The 17,855-nt window shown below is 39.1% G+C and overlaps 1 protein-coding gene across 2 annotated transcripts in view; it reads left to right on the forward strand.

Annotated features, from left to right (window-relative positions):
- Nucleotides 1–304: 304 nt before the first annotated feature.
- Nucleotides 305–17,855, forward strand: part of CNTN4 (contactin 4) — an 893,585-nt gene continuing 876,034 nt past the window's right edge. For both annotated transcript variants that reach the window (XM_042929999.1, XM_042929997.1), the window contains exon 1: nt 305–491. The gene's annotated coding sequence lies outside the window, so the exon portion shown is untranslated. The remainder of the gene's footprint in view (nt 492–17,855) is intronic.

Here is a 17,855-nt window from a genome sequence, read left to right on the forward strand (position 1 = left end):
CGGCTGTAATTCCCCATCGCTCAGCAGGACATCCTTCACACTCCTGCACCGGAACCGGGTTAATTGTCTTCAGGTGTTTCGAGTTCAGGTGAGGCACCCTTTCGCGGATTTGCGCGCAGGGGCTGGGAGTCTCGTCTCCCGGCCAGGGGCGGGCAGGTGCTGCTGCACCCGGGCTTGCGCCTCCTCGGGCCGCGCGCTGCGCATGCTCAGCCCGGCTGCGCGCCGGCTCCCCCCGCCCCCCAGCGTCTCTCCTCTTCTCCACGCGTCTCCGCCTCCTCGAGGCTGGGGAGCCGGCTGCCTGAACTCCGCCGCGCCAGGTTTTTGGAGGCGCCGCGAGCGCTGGGAGGGAGCGGAGCGCGGCACCAGACAGAGCACCGGGTTCAACATCAGGATTGGTCGCAAGTAGGAAGCTTCGCCACTACAGCGGGACCCTCGGGCTGTGCCCGCGTCGCGCCGGAGGCTGTAGTGGGCGCCGCGCTCAGGTGCTGAGGGTAAGTGAGGCGCGAGCAGGCAGGGTCCGCTCCAGCCTGGGCGCCTGCTGCCCCGGGGCTTTCCGGCTCGCGGATTTTGGGGAAAGGGCATGGTCCTCGGAGGCTGCCGAGTGTAGAGGGGCTCCCTGGGGCTCCCACTCCTGCAGGGCTGGGCAGGGGCTGAGGGCCGTACTGCCCTGAGCCGGGCAGCCCTGCGGGCGGGGCGCAGCCGGAACTGAGCGCCCTGAAGCCGGGAGTAGGCAGGGCACCGACGGCGCCACCTTCACCCCACGGCGACCCTTTTTAGTCAGAAAATAAGTTTGTTGCTCTGCCGGGCAGCTAGAGAACAAGTAGCCTAGACCGCATAATGCTTGGGGAATCGTTAGAATCCGCTCCTTCAACTGGTTCACGCTGTTGCCCCTTCTCCGTGCGCCCTCGCTCCCGGCGCGCGGTTCTTGGCGAGAGTTTCCTTCCGATGTTGATACTCCGGGCTCCGATTGCCCGGCTGTGCAGCCCACGGTAGAGAAAGGCGAACTTGGGCTGTTATTTGAGGCGATTTAGGACTCAGGAGAACAGGGGGTCGGTAGCCGTGGTGGAGGGAGCCCTGGCGGAACAGACATGGACTTTGGAGGCGCCCACTCTGTGCCAGGCTCTGTCTGAGCGCGGGGGGTATAGCGGCGAATCACTCCGTCCGGGTCCCCGCTCTTGTGACACGTTACGTGGTATACCCAGGCTCTGCCCAGGGAGCTTGTCGGGGTGGCGTGAAAATTTCCACCAATTTCAGGGGGATTTGCAGTTTCTTTGCAATGGCAAAGACTACCGCCTCGTCTGCTCCTTCGACCCAGACGTCCATGAGATGTGCGCCGGGCACCCCACGGACACCAACCCGCACTCTGCTTCTGGCACGGAGCAGAGGGCTCAAAACCTGTGTGCATTTTCTCTTTGTGCTTGTGTATACATTGTTACTTACTAAAGGTGTGGAGTTGGGGGTAAGAGGACGCGAGCCAGTCAAGGAGTCTGATGCATGGGAACATTCTTGCAGCACAGCGGATCCCCAGCAAGGAGGCAGCTTCGCGCAAAGCGAAGGAGCTAAGGAGGTTGGTTGCTGCTGGCTGGGGTCTCCAGATTTGCAGCGGAAAGGCTTGCGGAGGTAGTGTAGGGCGAATCATTGTGACTGATCACTCTGGGTGGGTGGTCTGCGTGGAGGTGGGGTGGTGGATCTTGGGGTGCGTTGGAGGTTTGTTTGCAAGGAGGAGCTCCTGGAAGGAAAGCTCCTGGAACTTTTTCTAGTTTTCCTGCTGAAATCAACATAGGGGCGGGGACATGTTTGTCGGAATAACTGTCTTTTGATTGCACGGGAAGAGTCTGCAGTTTCTTGTGATGGGAGCTTGATATTTTAAGGAATAATTCCATGTAATTGATTTGTTTAGTCACTCAGAGGAATAATTTGGAATGTGCTCTTATTTTTGTATTTTGAGATCTACGGTTTATGTCCTTTAAGGAGTGGGGTAGATTTGCAGCAGGCAGGTCCACGCAGAAGCATTTACATTCGGGCTGATGAACAAGTTTGTTCTGTCTCTGCTCAAGTGAGTGAAAAAGAACACTGTGTCAAGGATACAGACACCTCGAGGTGCTTTTTGTGGCATTCATGAGAAAAGTCACGTTTCTCCCATAACTTTATTCTTGCTCTCTTTGCCTTGATTTCATTCAAGACTTAGGTGACTGTCCACAATGCAGGGTGGGAATGTTAGGTTGCTAAGGATTAAAAAAAAAAAATTTCTTGGTAATATTGTTTTCGCCACCTTATAAAATGCTACTGATTTTTGTTTGTTTAAACCAACTTCAGCTGCTCTGGATTGATGAGAAGGAATGGTAATGGTAAACCTCATTATTTTTCAGTGTGGATTCTGCCAGGTTGGAGGTGACCTGCATTGAGAAACTGACCTTTTTAAATTAGGGGGTAAGACTAATCAGGGAAAAGACCTGCTGTTTAAGGGTGCAGGTCAGATGCATGAAAATTTCAGCAGAGGCAGATTTTCTATTTTGCAGTCTTTATGAAAACAGCTTTTAGTTCCTTTAACTTTGGGGACTTTGTCTCCTTGAGTCAGCCTAGCACCTCTTTCTCTAGTCATTTCATGTTGGTGGGACATTAAGAGTGAATAGAGAGCAAGCCTTTTAACGTTGGCTTTTATATCATCCACTGATTTTGCCTAGTTCACTTTCTTTTTTTTCTTTTTTTTATTCAGAAGTAGGTTTTCTAATTATTTTCCCTGTAAGCACTAAATCTTTTGGCTGGAATTTTTCTTCTGAAAGGTACACAGGACATCTGTTACTTGAGTTTATTTCTTAAAAATAAAGGTAACCTGAGTGACTATACTTTTCAGAAGAAAACTCCTTTATAGTTCCAAATAATGCCAAATTTGATAATTGTTTTAACTTGTTGGATTCTTCTTGATTATACTCAGACACATTGACATCATGTACTTTAGCTTTAATCTTGATTTTTATTTAAAGAATTTAATCGTTTGTGAAAACATGTTTTTATATGATTTTAATTGAATTAGTTTATTTTATTTGGTAAGCAGGGAGATGTCTGTATGCACAGATGTGGAAAGTTTTCTTGTTTTCATTTTCTGTAACACAGTATCTTAAATCTGAGGGGGGAGACCGGATTTATTACCTAGACTTACTGGTCTTTATTTTTTATTATATACTAGCAGAAGAAAATTTGACCATACTCACTAAAATTTATTTATAAGTTATACACATATACTATTATATTCATATAATATTTATATTATAAAATGTGTATAAAACTAAAGGATAAATAAGGCAAAAATTATGAGACAGAAGTTCTAATATTTTTATGTACTCCAGTGAATACAGCCCACTTTGGAAATCACTGATAGTTTGGGAGTTTTTACCTTTTCTTATCTCTGGCTTTGCCATTCACCATCTTTGATACAGTAGCCAGTTGGAAAACTGCTAGAAATCTGTGTCTCCTGTAACAGATGGGTTAAGAGCATTGTTTCCTGGTCATGAACACATGTGGATGGAATGAGGCAGAAGAGATGAATGTAATAGAGGGGTCATCCTGGATCTCCCAAATGGGATATACAGATGAAAAAAAAAAAAAGTTTAAATTTAAAGAATGAAGTTCCAGTGGTTAAAAAAGTGAGGAAATCAGTAAGAGCGAGAAAAAAAAGACATTTTCCATGTTGCAGTATTGTGTGGAGGGTGGAAAGATCAAAAACCTTGGAGATTAACCTGGATGTGGCCCTACCACTTATTACATTCATGATATTGGACAGGATAGTTCCATAACTTCTTGGAGTTTTCGTTTCCTTAGCTATAAACTTTGATAACATTTATTTCGAGCCATCATGATAGGGATTAAACCTGAGAGTATAGGTATGGAGCTTAGTTCTGTTAGGTTGGGGAGGTTAACAGCTGTAACAAATGAATCAGAAAAGTGTACTTCCTCCAATATGACATACTGTCATTCCTGTTAAGTCCCCAACTGGATGATCTTGGCAGCATTCCTCCAAGACTTCTGTCATCTTCAGCAGGGTCACTTCAGCCTTGGAAGGAGGAAGACTTGGAGAATGTTAATTGCCCAGACCTGCAGGTCTCCATATAACTTTTGCTTTCATTCCATTGGCCAGAACTCAGTTGTATGTGGGTGGATCTTACTATAAGAGAGGCTGGGCAATGTGGTACAGCTGGGTTTCCAGGAAGGAGAAGAAATGGTTGGGGGAACAGCCAGCACTTCTGACACTCTATCACTATATGTGACATTTCCTCCATGTTCAGTAAATGTTACTTCCTTTTCCTTCCCCGAACCCTGGTTTTCCTGGTGGAAAAGCCAGGACAGTTATAAGGAAAAAGATAATAGAAGCAGATAAAACATGCATAGTACTTATTATTTTTGAGATATTTTTCTAAGCTCTTTGCCCTGCTAGATCGGTATTATTATTGTTTCTGTTGTATATATAAGGAAAACTTGGTTTAGAGAAATTCAGTCATTTGCTCAACATAGCCAGTAAGTGGGCCCAGCTGGGATTTGAACCAGTTCTTTGGCTCTAGAGTTGATTTTCTTAACAGCTTCATTACACTTCTTGTTTATTCTTGCCTTAATACTTTTCTTGTTGTAGCCATTGGACTATTGTTTTCTTTTTGTGTGTATAAAAAAGCTGGAGAGAAATTAAAAATCCTAAAGAAGAAAAAAGATGATCTCTAATCTAACATTTAATGGAGTATAATTAGATATGATATAGCATTATCTTGAATACCTCCTTGGGTCAGGTATTTAAAGTAAGACTCTGTATGACTAGGCTTCTTCATTTATAATTAATTTTCAGGATATATGCCCTGAATTATAACCTTTTTCTTAAGCTTTCATTGTGGGAATCCTTGGCTACTGTTTTTATGCTGCAGTATGTAAAGATAAATTCTTGTTAACTTCTTAGCCTAAGCACATATTCCTTCTGACAATTTCACAAGTAAAATATTCTCCCCTCATCTTCCTTTTGATCAAAAGCATTGTTCTTCATCAACACCCCCAAATTCCAAGAAAGAAAATTCTTCCCTTGTTTTCTCAGCTTTGCAAAACTTTTTGAGTATTTACTGCATGACTAAAGGGACTTTTACTTGTAATCCTAGTGTCCTGTAAAAGAAAATGATCCCTTTGTTCTCATCCTGTTATGGTGTCCCAGTTATATTAGAGAATTTGCCTCTTCTCACCTTTCTTGTGTATTTGTCCTTTGCAAAAATACCTCTTACAGTTTTGTTTCCAAATAGCCGCAGTAGAAATGTGAGTTGGTTAATACTGAGAGTGTATTTTTTGCCAAGACCATTCATTTTCCAATATTATGGAGTCATTTTTTCCTTCTTGTTCAGTATGTATTTGTGGCATCTTCCCAATTAATTAATGACTCGTGTTCTCATCATGTAGGTGAACAGATATACTTGGATGTTTCTCAGTCACCTCTTTCTCAAAAGACCATGTTCATTTCCTTCTCATTTTCCCTGAACCTTTTGTTCTAAGAAATGTGCTTTATTCTTTTTTAAATTTACCTTGCATCCAAACTTCTTCACACCTGTGCTATGTATATATACATATATATGTGTGTGTGTTGTAAGTCCCTTTTTATGATTTAATGGGGTAGAAGGACAGAAAGGTTTAAACTTGCTTATTATAATGTTTTCAGAGTCCCAGTGAGTGAGGTCCCACAGGGCCTAGTGAAAAGTGTAACAGGTAAAGTCTAAATTTTTAGTGACTTAAAATACTTTCTACTTCTTGCTCATGTGGCATAGTTCAGTACTTAAGTCCCGATAAAGTGGCTTTCCATTGGGTCATTCAAGGAATCAAGTTCTTTATCCTCTTCCTGGCTTTGTCCTCCTAAGTCCCCTGAGTCCATATTCAGGCAAGGAGTGAGGAGAGAAATGTCCTGGCAAGTTTCATAGGATGTTTTTATAAGCCCATACTGGGAGTGGTTATCATGGCTTTTGCTAACACTGCATTGAGCAGAACTTTTTTACTTGGCCATTCCTCCCTGCAAGGAAAGCTAAGAAATGGAGTCACACTGAGTGCCCAGAAAAAGTGGTATGGTGAATAACTAGCAGATTTTCAACAAATGGCAAGTCACAGATTTCTAATAAATAAATGTGAGATTACTGGCCAATTCTCTATTTCTCTCACTTTAGGTATGGAGAAAGCAGTGTGGGTGTGTATGTGTGTGTGCGTGTGTTATTTGCCTGATAAGTATCTATTCCTTTTCTTCCTTTTTCAAAATGTTTGTTTATTTGTTTTGAGTGGGGGGAGAGAGAGAATCTGACAGTTCAGCGTCCGATGCGGTTGAAACTCATGAACCGTGAGATCATGACCTGAGCCAAGGTTGGATGCTTAACTGACTGAGCCACCCAGGTGCCCCTCTTTACCTCCTTTTAATGTTGGCCTTTGTTACTATCCCATTCCTTTGTTTGTTTTAAGACTTTGGTTTTTAAGAGCAGTTTCAGATTTATGACAATTTACAGGGCTGTACAGAGATTCCTCATATGCTCCTGCTCCCAGACATTATCAACATCACTCACGAGAATGGTACATTTTTTACCCAACGTGAACCTAAATTGAAACACCATAATCACCCTAAGTTCATAGTTTACCTTAGGATCCACTGTTGGTGGTGTACTTCTATGAGTTTGGACACATAAATGTATGATGACATATTATCCATCATTATAATATCATACAGAGTATTTTCACTGCCCTAAAAGGTCTCTGTGCTCTGCCTGTTCGCATCTCCCACTCTCTCATTTTTAGTGCTTAAGGATATTCCATCGTTGGGTTCTATCCCATCCTTAGTGCATATGGTCTGGGCGAAACTCTCTTGCCTACTGAAGGATTGAAACATGCCCTTCTACTTAAGAAAGAGCATTAGTTCTCCCTATCCACAGTAATCGTTGCCAGAAAGGGCCTAGTGCACTGTGAGAATGACTGTAGAAAGGCGAGATCTTTTGCTGCTTATAATAAGTCACTTGGCATTCCCCTACCAAGGCACATATATTCATCGCTAAATCATAAAGTGAAAGCTCTTATTTCTTTAAAGTCTATCTCTGTAGAACTGTGAAGGGAAGTGGAAGTTAAAACCGCATCCTCATGCTTAATTTCTTTTTATAAGATTTATCCTGTTCCTTCCTAGATGATGTTTTCCTTTCCATTTGCACTTCCCTGTTTCCACCTTTCAGATCTGCAGTCTAGGTGCCCACCCTAGAGCCTGCCAGTTGATTTTTTTGCATGTGTTTGTTTACATTGCCTTTGTGTCTAGTCTACTCTTGCCATCTTTCTCCAGGGTGTTTATTACAGTTTGTGTAATGCTCAACTCAATTGTCACTCTGTTTAGCCTCTTTCAATACTATTAAGGCATAAAAAATGATTGCCTTTTTCTGTACAGACTCCTATTTTATTTTTTTTCCATGCCACTGATAAGACACCTATCATGAAAGTAACCACCCCTCCTGGTTTTCCCAAGACTGAAGGGTCCTAGGATGCAGGAAGTTCAGTGTTAAAACCTGTCAAGTCCTGGGCAAATTGGGACAAATTCAGTGTCCTACATATTACATTGTAGTGTTATATTGCTTGTCACTCAGTACCATGAGAGTTCCTGGAGACAGTGGATAAGGGCTTGGACTTTGGAGTCACACAGATTTCTTACCAGTCCTAAATCCATTTTGCGTAAAATGTTTATTTATATGAGACATAGAGAAAACATACACGCAAGACAAATAGAGCGTGAGTAGGGGATGGGCCGAGAGTGGGGGGAGAGAGAGAAGTCCAAGCAGGATTCTCAGTTGTCAGTGCAAGAGCCCCAGGTGGGGCTTAGACTCAGAACTGTGTGATCAGGACCTGAACTGAAATCAAGGGTCAGATGCCTGACCTACTGAGCCACCCAGGCGTCCCAGTCTTAAATCCATTTTGTACTCTGTGTAATTGTGTGTCATAGCAGGTTATCTACCTTTTCTAGATTTCAGGTTCATCAGCTGTATAATGGGATGATACGCGTTTTGCAATTTTCAGATACTTAAAAGATATAATAAATTAAAATCACTTGTTTATTGATGGACAAATACTATTTGGATAGTACCTAAAGGCACAGGAATTTTATGAATACTATATGTAATACTACTTGCAAAGTACTTTTAGTTCAGTGTCTAAATCCTAGTAAGCTTCCAATAAACATATTTCGATTCATTAATGATATTCATATTTTGATATCACATGCCTAAAACATGGTAGACATCAAAAATAAAATTAAGCTCAGAAAATACATGTTCATGGAGCATTGATGATATTACCAGGACTTTATAATAAGTAGAGCAAACAAGTCCATGAGAGTAATTAGGAGATATTTGAGAAAGCAGGAATTGGCTGTAAGATTGGTTCTTTTTTAGACAAGGTTTGCATTTTCTGGCTTATTTAAAGCCAGAGTCAGCAGTTTTCATGTTTTGGAAAGAGAAACTATTTTCCATATTTGGACAAGGTCAGTTTCAGCTCATAGCAGTTAAAATAAGTATTTATCACTATTAACTAAATAAAAGTGATGTATTTCTGGGAAGGGAGTTTGGTTCATGAGAAAATGAGGGTTAGGAGAGTAGAAGCCCTGCTGATTCCATAATGGTCTGGAGGTTTAAAAAAATGCATACAGAAGTCTCCTTTGTTCATACCGTGTAGGATATCCTCTCCACCTTTGACTGGAACTTTTGTGTGTGAAAATTTGTACCTGCACATTTGTCCTAATGGAGACCTTGATAATTCATATTGCCTGTGCCTTTTAGATTTGTCATGGAAATTTCCAGTGAGGACAGGTGTTACATTTGTGCTTATGCTGAGATCGGTCCAGTTTGGAGAAGAACAGTGAGCAAAAAATGACGTGACTCAAATCCCTAAATATGTATTATGAGGCATGATTCTAGGCACATTTCCATCATTTTGAATTGTACAGATTGTATTATTACCTATATTATTATTGCTCTTCAATTATCAAATATAAATATGAGTGGGTTTTTTTTTTGCCTTCATTATTAACTCATTTGATTAGCTGTTAGCCAGCTATTGATTCTAGGCTTTGCACAAATTAGCAAATTAGTTACAAGTCCAAGAACTATTTTTTTTACTGTATTTAATTAGATGAATGACATCCTTAAAAAGAAAATGTTTACTCACATCACATTTCTAATTCCTGGTAAAAATTATAATATAAACATGGTTGTCTACAATTCTTGGAACTAATTATAAATAGAGGTTTGTCTTTAATAATAGTTTTTTTAAATGGGAATCTGTGTAAAAATAGTACTTCACCCTTTAAATAGGTGGCTAAGTTTGATTTACTTCTTGATGACAGAGGATCACCATGATGAACATAGGATAGTAGTCTAGACTAGAGCGTGCATGGGCCTTTGATTCAGACAGACCTAGATTTGTTCTGCCACTTGCCAGCTGTGTGATCTTGAACATGTTCTTAACCCTTCCCAAGGCAGTTTTTAAAATCTGTGAAATTGAATGTGCCTACCTTACAGAGATTCTGTGAACATTAAATGATAATTAAGACTAGTACAGTGTTCATGGCATATTCTAAGTGCTAAGTGAATTTGCCTTATACTATAATCTTTGCAGTTTATAGAGAACATAGTACATGTAGTTGCTTTATACATTTGTTGAAATAAATAATGTTATACTGGTCTGTGTCCATAGGATCACATCAAGTGCAGCTGAGATACGGGTACCTACCTTGAGTGAACTCTGTCTGCTTTCTGATGCCTTTAAGAGGGTCATATTTAATTCCTTGCTTTGATGAATTAGCCATTTGTTGGCTGTTTCTTACTGTTTGTGAACTAGAAAATAAGAGATATACAAGCCATTCAAACTATATGTAATAATTTGAGTAGATTCTGAATGAGGCTCTGAAGGACCTTTTCTTTTTTTCTCCTCACTACCCACCTCCCCACCCCACATCCACCGAACACACTTTTTTTTTTTTTTGAGTGAGAGAGTAATACAGATGTTTTACATTTTCTGTTTTCTCAGTTTCACCTTTTCCTAGATCCTGACTGAGGAACTGAGAGGTAAAGTGTTAATGCAGTATAGTAGAAATAGAAAATTAACTGCTTTGATAAATTGTGACATGTGTTTGTGATATGCTTTGCACCAGAATCACATTTTGAAGATTCCTGTGTTACAGGTGTGAAATGTTGACTGTCTTACCTGCAGTACAATAAAATTTATTCAAAAGTCTGTACTCATTGTCTTTACTATACAAAGACATTCCCTTTTATCTTCTTCAGCACTTTACCAGGTCTCATTCACCAGGTAGTAGATTCTTACCTAAAATTACTAGTATTTCCTCTCCATTTTCTTGTTTGAACTGAACAGTAAGAGTTCGAGACACTGCAACAATTCTAGATATGATTAAGATGGTGGTAATGTCTGTATATGCACTGTATAACATAGATTATCATGGATTCATAGTTCCAATAACTCTGCTCACTTCTTTTATTAGTAGCAGTTCACCAGCGTATTGTCATTTGTATTCTATGCAATAACTGAAATGAAGTTTTTTAAATGTTACTGTGGCTCAGGGGCGCCTGGGTGGCTCAGTCGGTTGAGCGTCCGACTTGGGCCCAGGTCATGATCTCACGTCCATGAGTTCAAGCCTCGCGTCGGGCTCTGTGCTGACAGTGCAGAGCCTGGAGCCTGTTTCAGATTCTGTGTCTCCCTCTCTCTTTCTGACCCTCCCCCATTCATGCTCTGTCTGTCTCTGTCTCAAAAATAAATAAACGTTAAAAAAAAATTTTTTTTTAAATGTTACTGTGGCTCAGAGCCACAGTCTTCTGTTGTTCTGAATTCATAAACTTTTACAAATTTTAGTAGTTTTCTTTAAAGTAGCATCTTAGAGTCGCCTGGGTGGCTCAGTCAGTTCAGCATCTGACTTTAGCTCAGGTCATGATCTCACTGTCTGTGAGTTTGAACCCCGTGTCGGGCTGCTGACAGTTCAGAGCCTGGAGCCTGCTTCGGATTCTGTGTCTCCCTCTCTCTGTGCCCCTCCCCTGCTCATGCTCTGTCTCTCTCTGTCTCAAAAATAAACGTTAAAAAAATTTAAAAACATTAAAAAAAATAAAGTAGCATCTTAATTCATTGTATTAAGGTTAACCCTTTTTTTTTTTAAAGATTTTATTTGTTTTAAATTGCTTTTAATGTTTATTCATTTTTTGAGAAACTGCAAGAGTGGGGAAGGGGTAGAGAGAGAGGGAGACACAGAATCTAAAGCAGGCTCCAGGCTCTGAACTGATAGCACAGAGGCTGAGGGTGGGGCTCGAACCCACAAACTGTGAGATTGTGACCTGAGCTCAAGTTGGACGCTTAACCCACCGAGCCACCCAGGTACCCCTAAAAGATTATATTTTTATGTGATCCCTGTACCCCACTGTGAAGCTTTAACTCTCAACCCCAAGGTCAATAGTCGCATGCTCCACCAAATGAGCCAGTCAGGAGCCCCTATTAAAGTTAATTCCTTAAGAAAAGGAACATAATATAATGCATATCCCAAATGATGAATTCCATGTTTTAGGTTAGGATTCAGTCTACTATTTTATGTGATGTAAAAGAGAGGCTATAGGTAGACTTGGTGATTCAAATTGCTTTGATGATTCAAATTCTGGCTCTACCACTATTATATATGTAGTATTAGCCTAACTTATATACCCACTCCTAGCTTTATTTTCCCATCTGTATGATGGGGGTATTGTTGCAAGGTTGTGAGACTAAAATTAGTTATTCATATATACACATAGCCTAGTGCCAGGCACATAATTGATCATCCCTTAAAATGCTGAGTTTCTTATTATGATCCTGTTGTTTTCATGCCTTTGATAGGACGCCTATGTTGATGAAACATGTGAAAGTTAGGATTTATGCACTTGAAATGTCATTCTTTTAAAATACTTAATAAAGTGATTTATGTTTGTTCCTGTGTCTTTATCCATGGATATATCTCTCTTGGCTGTGTAAAAGAGGAAGGCAACATCTCTGTAGGATGTTGTTTTATGGTTGACTATTATAAGGAGCCACTGTATCGGAACTGAGATGTGATTAGCACTATTTGAGATTTCACTTTGGAAAAATGGTTTTGGCTGTGGTCAAGAGTCTTGTTTATTAAAAAGAATGAATTACTGAATAGGTTCTCATTTGTATTCTTTTTATTTCAGCTATAGCCCATCTTGCCATGTTTCAAAAGGATATGCTGACATGTGACAGAGTAGAAATATAAAAATGTTTCAAGTTGCTTTCAGTCAAATATGATGGAAAATTTTCAAAAGATTTACACATTCTTTTTATTTGTAATAGTGACATTACTGAGAAATGAATTTAAGTGTCTTCTGGAGAGCAGCAGCCTCTTTATGAGTGCTTTGCATTTCAAAACTTATCAAATGTAACATAATGACTGGTGTATTATTAATATGCCTACAACTAAGGAGTTTTACATATTTGAAGAGAAACAAGTTAGTGTTATTTTACTTCCTATTTGTATAACCATTAAGGAATGAAACATTAAGGTTTGTCTACTTCCTCCTTATGTATATATACACATATGTTTACTATGTAGTTTATGGGATTCAAATAATACTTTTATATAGTTTTGTTTATAATTGATCTTTTAATCTTACTAGATTTCTTAATTACTTTTATGTTTCTTTCTGTATTTCTAACACATACAATAAGAACTTGTTTACTGGTTTCCATTGTGATATACATTGTCCCCCTACTATCTACTAAGTTGATTCACATTAGAATTTTAATTCACTCACAGATTTCCATCTATTACTTATACCTTATAGAATCTAAGTTGTGGCTTTGTTGTGGAAATTAGCCTGACTGCAGGTTTAATCATTAATGTCCTGGTACTATCTGTCATTAGATTATTTCCCGAATGCATTGTGTACTACACCTCTGATTCTTCAGAGGACCAGACCAAGTATTTGTGAAAGTCCTAAAGGATACACTTTGAATGGAAAGGATGGTAGAAATCCTGCCATTTCTGTCTTCTTAGGCTTTTAGGTGTTAGAAAGCACTATAGAAACATATTTACACTGATGGATTACACTATCCCCAATTACTAAAATTACCTGGCTGAGTAAGTTAAGGGGGTATAGGGACGGTTTGTCTTATGTCTGAAAATAATATAATGAATTGTCCATCAATTATTTCATTTTGCTATTGATCCTTGATGTTTTGTACTCTATATCTCATTGACTAAGAACATCCATTCTATCAGGGCTTATGTATATAGTCTATAGTTTAGAAAAGAATATCATTCATAGAGGAAGTTTGCGCAAAACCTTCATGCTATTGTAGTCAATAGATGGCATTTCCTGGGAACTTGTGTGAAAAATACAGGACTTTGGCTGCCATTCAGGCTTATATTCAGGATCTTCATTTTTTCAGGTGATTTGTATTTACATTAAAGATTGATAGGCATTGATTTATATCATATTCTTAACTAACTTAAGTGACTAGTTACCTGATACTACGCCTAAGTGTCAAGTATATACTCAGCGTGCTTAATTATATGTTAAGAACCCAATACTACAGGATTAAAGATAGGTACAGTAAAGTTTGGTCAAAGGATGGTCAGAATCTATTAGGGTGGATACTCTACACACACACACACACACACACACACACACACAAACACACTTTTTTAGAAATTCAGATAGAATATGGCCAACATGAATGGAGTAGAAAATGCTTTGGAAATCATTGTACGGAAGCTTTTTCATTTTTTGGGAATATGTTCTCATCATGTTCTTTTTGAAGCCCTTATTGGTGGAGTCTCTCAAGCCATTCTTGCTTATGCTGAGTTTAGCAACCTTGAGAACAATATCTACCATTTTACCCATCATTGTAATTGATCAGCCTTTAGTGAATTTTTACATAGCCACTTCTAAAGATAGATTTCTGGTGTAAGCACGCATGCGTATGTGTTTGTGTGAAAAGACATGTCACTTGTGCTTTCAAAAAGTTCTTTGTTTAGTATGAAAACTCAAATTACAATGTGGTGTGGGATATTATGATAGCACTTGTGTAGAGATTATGGGGAAGAATTCATAATTGAGATAAAGTGGAAAGATGGACAATATTTGAATGTTGGGTTTGGAAAGAACACTTAAAGAGGGTGTAGTGTATACAGTGTTATGGTTCATGAGAGAAAATGACAGAGAATGACAAAGAGAATGACAAAGAGCTGGGTATGAGTGAACCTTAGGGATGTGGGAGCATGGCAGCAGAGTCTTTGCATTATACAGTTTCATAGACTAGAATGAGAATGATGTGCCATGGGTTGGGCAGAGAACAAGTTGTGATTGTCATTTGTGAATCATAGAATTGTATGAACTAGCATCTGTAACCTGTGAGATAATTTGGAGAATAAGAGAAAATTGGACCATATTCTGTAGACCATAGACAGTCATGAAGTATTTTAAAGTGTCAGGATGACATCAGATTGTTAAATTTGAAAGTCTATCTGAATTTTGTGTGAGGTATGAATAACGTATTTGGGGTAGTATGTAGAGTGGTATCCATAAGTTGTCTAGGCTTTTAGATGTATCCCTGACCTATGATTAGTTCTTATTTCCTATGCTAGTTCATGTTAATTATGTAAGATAACAGTAAACTGAGTACAAAACTGCATTTTCATTTTATGTATATGAAATATTTATACTTGTTTAATGTATTTTATTTCATATTTAAATTCACTGTGCATAGGGATTAATAAGTGAATGGGGCTTAAATTAGAAAACTCAGAAAATGAGCAAACAACAAAGGTTCTTATGCATGTAATGAAAAAAATGCATCTCACAAGGTAATTAAGTGATTTTATATTGCAGTATGAAAACAATTGTCTTATGGATGTAGGTTACCAAGTGGGCAATTTCAATTAAGTATAAGATATTCTTTTCTTAAATACATTTTATTTGAAATATCAGAGGTTTACATAGCAAGGTGTCCAGTGCCCATCTGCTATCCATCATATTTTCTGGCTTCATTTCATATCTCTCTCCTGTGACTGAGGTGCATTCCTTTGCATTTGCTGTCCTAAGATATTGTTGAAGGGAAATTAACACTGCTTGACAACATTTCTAATAATAAGTATTCATACTGTAGTGGACATATTTTTCTTTTAATTCACAGGAGCAAGTCCACCTTCTCAACGGCAAAATTGCTTCCACTATTTTTGGTCTTGTTGGTTGATAAATCCCAAGTCCACTTCTATCTAGGAAGTGGTTGGGGAAGTTTTTCTGGTGACTTTCTCAGCTAGGCCCTTCCTCTGCCTCAGTGTACCAAATGTGCAGGCATGTGACCTGCACCTCTGAATGTTCAAATTATCAGCATCTGTCTGCTCATGTGGAGTCTTGAGCTCAGTGATGTAGGCTGAAGAAATACGAGGGTTTATTTATATATATATTTTTACTTTGTTATTGTCCTGGCCTAACTGTCCAGTGGTATCTGCTCCTGGGGATTTTTGGGGCTGCTTGATTCCCTGTTTCTTTCTTCTGTCCTGTGATCTGCACAGATGCTTTTTATAAGGTCCCCTTTTTCTTAGGCTTTCAGGGTTGGTTATTCTTGCTTGCTACCAAAGAAATGTAAAGAAATTATTCTGGTATGTGCATATGTTTGGAGATACTTTTTATTTGCCACCTGCCTTATAATGTTATCCCCTTATCTTTCTGTTGGGAACTTGTACACCACAGACACATAGGTTACCTTTTCAAGATGCATCATTTACTAGTTTGAGGCCTTTCTAGGAATTGGAAAAGTCATTCCCTTCACCAGCCTATGACATTTTCCACAGTTTACAATTGAGTACTCTCATCCCAGGGTTCTGTAGAATAGGGAAAGATGGCTGGAAATTTGGCATGCAAATCTTTCTGCCTTCCTTTTTTCAGGTTTGGATAAGTGATATTATCCAAAAAGAGTTCTAACATTTCATGCAGTTACAGACACTATGTTGATTCTTCATAAGCCTGGGTCTTTTATGAGTAATTCATGTAACATCATAATTCATAACAGCAGCCGCAAGTTCCCACTTTGGCATCTCTGATACTAATAAGTCTTTTCTACATAGGTCTTTCTGGAGGCTCTGTTATCTAGTAAGGAGCTAAAGCTTAGCTTTTGGGGCTTAGCCTGCAAACTTGTTACCTCCAAATATAAGAGTCTTGGTGTTACTATCCTTAGACCTAATATTTCTCCAGGGTGCCTTCAAGAGCCTGAAAATAAAAGTCTCTGATGTAGCTCAGATCCGGCATTGTTAATTGAGTTGCACCCCAGGCCCAATGATCTTCTAATACTCTTTCATATGTAGCCATTGACCACTAAACTTTTACTCACTTTCTGTTAGAAACAAGGCATTGTAGGAGGCCTATTATCAGGTATAAAGACCATTCCATGACCTTAACTTGGAAGTAGAAGAGGGGGCCATGTTTATGGGACTGAAAAAAAACTCTGGGGGGTAAGTGCTACAAATTTGATTGTGAGAATAATAAAGATTGAAAGCCCAGCTCTAGAGGTATTGAATCAGAGTCTCTAGGGATGAATTTTAGGAAGCTATATTTTGAATATACTCCTCATGTGATTCTGATGTTCAGCCAGTTTTAGGAACTAGAGCATGTTCTGAAGAACACTAATTCTTCAAGATATAAATAGATTCCCTTTAAAATTTTTTCTTAGGAAATTTTTTTTCCTTAGGAAAATGAGCTTAGGAAGTTCTGGATTTTTAAACAGGTTTTTTTTTTTTTTTTTTTTTTTTTTTTTTTTTTTTACATTAGTACATCTCAGAATCTTTATGTGCTTTGTGAATACATGTTTTTGAAATTTATTTGAGTAATGTTGTAGGCTGTTTGGGTTACTTTATCAGAGTACCATAGATGAAGTGCCTTGTAAACAACAGAAATTTATTCCTTATGGTTCTGAAGGCTGGAAAATCCAGGATCAAATTGCTGCCATATACAGTGTGTGATGAGAACCTACTTCCTTGTTCATGAGCAACCAGCACTGTAAACTCTGAGTCTTTTTTTTTTAAACAGTTTTTTCTAATGTTTATTTATATTTGAGAGAGAGACAGAGACAGGGACAGAGAGAGAGAGAGCAAGCGCACACACAAGCAGAGGAGGGGCAGAGAGAGAGGGAGACACAGAATCTGAGGCAGGCTCCAGGCTCCTAGCTGTCAGCCCAGAGCCCTATGGCTTAAATTCACCAGCCCTGAGATAATGACCTGAAGTTGGATGGTTAATCAGTTGAGCCACCCAGGCACCCTTGGGATCTTTTTAAAATAAAGACCCTAATCCTATTCATGAGCGCTCTGCCTTCATGGCCAAACGCCTCTCAGAGGCCCAACTTTCATTTACCATCACATGGGGGATAAGGTTTCGATGTAAGAATTTTGGCAAACTTGGAATGTCCGGTGACAGTCCCTGTCTCCTAAACATCTAATGGTTGTGGCTATCAGCCCTGGCAGCTCATTAAAATCATTTGGTTTAGTTGCTGTAGAATAAAGGTGGGTTCTGGGTAATGGAATTTTTTAAAAGCTCCCCAGATGATTTTCATTAAATGCAGCAAGTTTTAAGACCAAAGACAGAGTGAAATATTCTTTGGAATATCCTTTAGGAAATTTTGTCCTACTGTGTGTTTCATATCATCCAGTTTTTTTAAAATGTTTCACATGTGTGGGGTGGCTTTACTTAATTTACATATATATGTACATAAACATACACACTTGTGTATATGTATATATCTATAAATACATAAATTATGCTATAGTTTCCAGGTAGTTTTTC

Source organism: Panthera leo, chromosome A2 (genome assembly GCF_018350215.1).
Source record: "Panthera leo isolate Ple1 chromosome A2, P.leo_Ple1_pat1.1, whole genome shotgun sequence".
Taxonomy (NCBI): domain Eukaryota; kingdom Metazoa; phylum Chordata; class Mammalia; order Carnivora; family Felidae; genus Panthera; species Panthera leo.